We start from the raw sequence: 6522 nt of genomic DNA, 5'->3' as shown, positions 1-6522 counted from the left end.
ACGAGGGAAAGGACCATTGTGATGACAAAGATCATAAATCATTGTGATGACTGGATTCATGGAGCATTATGATGTGAGGGGTCATGGAGCATTGTGATTACAGGGGTCTTGGAGCATTGTGATGACAAGGGCATGGAGCATTGTGATGAGAAGGCCATGGAGCATTCCGATGACATTCATCATGGAATTTTGTGAAGACAAGGGCATGGAGCATTGTGAATACCAGGGTCTTGGAGCATTGTGATGAAAAGGGCATCGATCATTGTTATGAAAAAGGCATGGAGTCTTGTCATGACAGGGTTCAAGGAGCATACTGATGACAAGTGTCAGGGACCATTATGATGACATGAGTATTGAGCATTGTGATGACAAATGTCATGGAGCATTGTGATGAGAAAACCATGGATAATTGTAATGACCAGCATCATGGGGCGTTGTGATGACAAGTGTTATGGAATATCGTGATCACAAGTGTTTGGAGCATTGTGATGACATAGGTGATGGAGCATTTTGATTTCATTGTGTTGACAATAGCATGAAGCATTATGATGATGGGCATGGTGCATGGTGATGACAAGGGTCATGGTTCCTTGTGATGACAAGGCCGTGGAACATCGTGATGACAGTGGTCATGGAGCATTGTTATGACTGGGGTAATGGAGTATTTTGATGGCAAGGGTATGGAGCATTGTGATGAGAAAGCCATGGAGCATTCTGATGACATGCGTCATGGAGCTTTGTGATGACAAAGGCATGCAGCATTGTGATTACAGTGGTCTTCGATCATTGTGATGACAAGGATATGGAGCCTTGTGATGACAAAGCCGTGGATCATTTTGATGGCAGGGGTAATGGAGCATTCTCATGACAGGGGTAATGGAGCATTGTGATTAAAATTGTATGGAGAATTGCTCTGAAAAGTTTCATGGATTATTGTGATGAGAGTGGGCATGGAGCATTGTGATGACAAGGTCACACATCACTGTGTTACATGGGTCATGGAGGATTGTAATGACAACGGCATGGAGCATTGTGATGAGAAGGGCATCAAGCATATTGATGACAAGCATCGTGGAGCTTTGTGATGACAAGGAGATGGAAGCAATGTGATGAGAGGCTTCAGGAAGCACTGTGATGACAATGGCCTTGATCATTGTGATGCCAAGGGTCATGGAGTTTTGTGATGACAAAGGTCATGGAGCATTTTGTTGACAAGTGCGTGGTGCATTGTAATGAGAAGGGCAGGGTGCATAGGGATGACAGGGTCATGGAGCAATTTGATGAAAATGGTCATCGAACATTTTGATGACAGGGGCTATGGAACATTGCGATGTCAGGGGTCATGGAGCATTGTGATGAAAAGGGTCAGGGAGCATTTTGATGACAGGGATTATGGAACGTTGTGATGTCAGGGGTCATCGAACATTGTGGTGATAAGGGCATGTAGCATTGTGATTACAGGGGTCATGGAACATTGTGATGACAGGGGTGAGGGAGTATTGTGATGACTAGTGATGGAACATTGTGATATCAGTGGTGAGAGAGCATTTTGATGAGAAGTGTATGGAGCATTGTGATGACAAGGTTTATGGAGCGTTGTGATGACAAGGTTGTGGAGCATTGTGATGACAAGCGTGTGGTGCATTGTTATGACATGTGTTATGGAGCATTGTGCTGACTAGCGCATGGAGCATTGTGATGAAAAGGGTCATGGAGCATCGTGCTGAGAAACGCATGGAGCATTGTGATGACAAGGGTCATGGAGCATTGTGATCAAAAGTTCATGGAGCATTATGGTGACAAAGGTCACAGGAACTTGTGATGACGAGGGCATGGACCATTTTGATGACAAAGGTCATGAATCATTGTTATGACTGCAGTCACGGAGCATTGTGACGACCGGGGTCATGGAGCATTGTGATGACAAGGGCATGGAGGATTGTGATGACAGAGGCATAGAGCATTGCTCTGACAACTTTTATGGATTATTGGATGACAGTTGGCATGGCTCATTGTGATGACAAGGGCATGGAGCATTGTGATGACAAGGTCATACATTATTGTGAAGGCAGGTGTCAGGGAGCATTGTGATTACATATGTCACGATCCATTGTGATGACAATGCCATTGGGCATTGTGATGCCAAGTGTCATGGAAGATTGGGATGACAAATGTAATAGAGCATTGTGATGACAAGGGCTTTGAGCATCGTGATGACAAGGTCAAGGAGCACTGTGATGACAAGATCATGGAGAGTTGTGATGACAAGGGCCATTGAGAATTTTGATGAGAAGGTCGTGAAGCATTGTGATGAGAAGCGCATGGAGCTTGCTATGACAGGGGTCATGGAGCATTGCAATGAAAAGTGCATGGAGAACTGTATTGACAACAGCATGTAACATTTTGATGAGAAGTGTCTTGGAGCATTGTGATGTCAAGGACATGTAGAATTGTGATGACCAGGGCATGGAGCATTGTGATGGCAGGACCGTGGAGCATTGTGATGAGAAGACCATGGATAATTGTGATGATGAGCGTCATGGAGCACTGTAATGACAAGGGGCATGGAGCATTGTGATGACAGGTGTCATGGATCATTGTGATGACAAGTGTCATGGACCATTCTGATGACAAGCTTGTGGAGTAATGTGATGACAATGGCATGGAGCATTTTGATGAAAAGGGCATGGAGCATTGTGATGAAAAAGGCATGGAGCCTTTTTATGACAGTGTTCAAGGAGCATTCTGATGACAATTCTCAGGGAGCATTGTGATGACAAGTGTATTGAGCATTGTGATGACAAATTTCATGGAGCATTGTGATGACAGGCATCATGGAGCGTTATGATGAAAAGTGTTATGAACATTGTGATCACAATGCTTTGGAGCATTGTGATGACAGAAGTCATGTATCATTTTCATTTCAAGGAGCATGGATCATTGTGATGACAAGGGCATGAAGCAATGTGAACCCAAGTTTCATGGAGGATTTTGATGACAATTGGAATGGAGTATTGTGATGACAAGCGCCTGGAGCATTGTGATGACAAGGTCATGTAGCATTTTGCTGACAAATGTATGGAGCATTTTGATGACAAGTGTCATGGAGCATTGTGATGACAAGCGTCATGGAGCATTGTGATTACAGGGGTCATGGAGCATTGGGATGGCAAGGGCTTGGATCATTGTGATGACAAGGGTCATGGAGCATTTTGATGACAAGATTCCTACATCATTGCGTTGTCTGGTGTCATGGAGCGTTGTGATGACAGTGGTCATGGAGCATTGTGATGACAGGGGTCATGGAACATTGTGATCAGAATTTCATGGAGCACTGAGCTGAAAATATTCCTTGAGTATTGTGATGGCAAGGCTCATGGAGCATTGTGATGACAAGGGAATGGAGAATTGGGATGACAATGTCATGGAGCATTGTGATGAGAAGACCATGGAGAATTGTGATGACAAGTCTCATGGAGCATTCTGATGAAAAGGGGCATGGATCATTGTGATTACAGGGGTCTTGGAGCATTGTTATGACAAGGGTCATGGAGCCTTGTGATGACAACAGCGTTGAACATTGTGAAGACAGGTGTCAGGGAGCATTGTGATGACATGTGTCATGTTCCATTGCGATGACAATGGTGTGGGGCATTTTGATGCCAAGTGTCATGGAGGAATGTGATGACAAAGATAATGGGGCATTGTGATGATTAGGGCTTGGAACATTATTATCACAAGGGCCATTTAGAATCTTGATGAGAAGGTCGTGAAGCATTGTGATGACAAGGGCATGGAGCATTGAGATGAGAAGGCCAAGGAGCATTCTGATGACATGCGTCATGGAGCTTTTTGATGACAAGTGTATGGAGCATTGTGAATACAGGGGTCTTGGAGCATTGTGATGACAAGGACATGGAGCATTGTGATGAGAAGGCCATGGAGTATTCTGATGACATGCGTCAAGGAGCTTTGTGATGACAATTGCATGGAGCATTGTGATTACAGGGGTCTTGGAGCATTGTGATGACAAGAGTCATGGAGCCTTGTGATTAAAAGACCGTGGATCATTGTGATAGCAGGGGTCATGGAGCATTGTTATGACAGGTGTAATGGAGCACTGTGATGACTAGGGCATGGAGCATTGGTCTGAAAAGTTTCATTTATTATTTTGATGAGAGTGGGAATGGAGCATTCTGATGACAAGGGCACAAAACACTGTGATACATGGGTCATGGGGGATTATAATGACAAGGACATGGAGCATTGTGATGAGAAGGGCATCGAGCATTGTGATGGCAAGCGTCATGGAGCTTTGTGATGACAAGGGCATGGAACAATGTGATGAGATGGTTCATGGAGCATTGTGATGACAATGACATGGAGCATTGTGATGCCAATTGTCATGGAGATGTGTGACGACAAATGTCATGGAGCATTTTGATGACAAGTTCGTGGTACATTGTGTTGTGAAGGGAAGGGAGTATTGTGATGACAGGGTCAAGGAGCAATTTGATGAAAAGGGTCATGGAAGATTTTGATGACAGGGGTTATGGAACATTGTGATGTCAGGGGTCATGGAGCATTTTGATGAAAAGGGTCAGGGAGCATTTTGATGACAGGGGTTAGGGAACATTGTGATGTCATGGGTCATCGAACATTGTGATGATAAGTGCATGTAGCAATGTGATGACAGGGGTCATGGAACATTGTGATGACAGGGGTGAGGGAGTATCGTGATGATTTGTGATGGAACATAGTGATATCAGTTGTGAGAGAGCATTTTTTTGAGAAGTGCCTGGAGCATATTGATGACAAGGTTTATGGAGCATTGTGATGACAATGTTGTGGAGCACAGTGATGACACGTGCATGGCACATTTTGATAACATGGGTGATGGAGCAATGTGCTGAGAAGCACATGGAGCATTGTGAGCACAAGGGTCATGGAGCATTGTGCTGAGAAAGGCATAGAGCATTGTGATGACAATGGTCAGAGAGCATTGTGATGAAAAGTTCATGGAGCATTGTGGTGACAAAGGTCACAGAGAATTGTGATGATGAGGGCATGGACCATTGTTATGACAAAGTTCATGAAGCACTGTGATGACTGGAGTCACGGAGCATTGTGATGACAGGGTTCATGGAGCATTGTGATGACAAGGCCGTGGAACATCCTTATGACAGTGGTTATTGAGCATTGTTATGCCAGTGGTATTGGAATATTGTGATGGCAAGGGTATGGAGCATTGTGATGAGAAAGCCATGGAGCATTCTGATGACATGCGTCATTGAGCTGTGTGATGACAAAGGCATGGAGCATTGTGATTACAGGGGTGTTGGATCATTGTAATGACTAGGGTTATGGAGCATTGTGATGACAAGGCCGTGGAACATTTTGATGGCAGGGGTTATGGAGCATTGTTATGACAGTGGTAATGGAGCATTGTGATTACAAGTTTATGGAGCATTGGTCTGAAACTTTTCATGGATTATTGTGATGAGAGTGGGCATGGAGCATTATGATGACAAGGGAAAGGAACACTGTGATACATGGGTCATGGAGAATTGTATTGACAAGGGCATGGAACATTGTGATGAGAAGGGAAGCGTGCATTTTGATGACAATCATCGTGGAGATTTGTGATGATAAGGATATGGAAGCCTTGTGATGAGAGGCTTCAGGAAGCATTGTGATGACAATGGCATGGATCATTCTGATGCCAAGGATCATGGAGCTTGGTGATGACAAAGATCATGGAGCATTTTGATGACAAGCGCATGGAGCATTTTGATGCCAAGGGTCATGGAGCTTGGTGATGACAAAGATCATGGAGCATTTTGATGGCAAGCGCATGGAGCATTGTGATGACAAGGGTCACGGAGCATTGTGCTGAGAAACGCATAGTGCACTGTGATGACAATGGTCACAGAGCATTGTGATTAAAAGTTCATGGAGCATTGTGGTGACAAAGGTCACAGAGACTTGTGATGATGAGGGCATGAAGGATTGTGATGAGAAAGGTCATGAAGCATTGTGATGACAGGAGTCACGGAGCATTGTGATGACGTGTCATGAAGCATTGTGATGACAAGGACATGCAGCAATGTGATGACAGGGGCATGGAACATTGGTCTTACAAGTTTCATGGATTATTGCGATGACAGTGGGAATGGCACATTGTGATGAAAAGGGCATGGAGCATTGTGAAGACAAGCTCATGCATTATTGTGAAGACAGGTGTCTGGGAGCATTGTGAAGACATATGTCATGGCCCACTGTGATGACAATGCCATGGAGCATTGTGATGCCAAGTGTCATGGAGGATTGTGATGACAAAGGTAATGGATCATTTTGATGACAAGCGCATGGAGCATTGTGATGACAAGGGTCATGGAGCACTGTGCTGACAAGGGCATGGAGCATTGTGATGACAAGTGTCATGGAGCATTGTGCTGAGAAAGGCATGGAACATTGTGATGACAACGGTCACAGACCATTATGATGAATAGTTCATGGAGC

The sequence above is a fragment of the Hyperoodon ampullatus genome (genome assembly GCF_949752795.1).
Source record: "Hyperoodon ampullatus genome assembly, contig: SUPER_X_unloc_1, whole genome shotgun sequence".
In the NCBI taxonomy this organism is placed as follows: Eukaryota; Metazoa; Chordata; class Mammalia; order Artiodactyla; family Ziphiidae; genus Hyperoodon; species Hyperoodon ampullatus.
Note: the sequence above shows the minus strand (reverse complement) of the source record.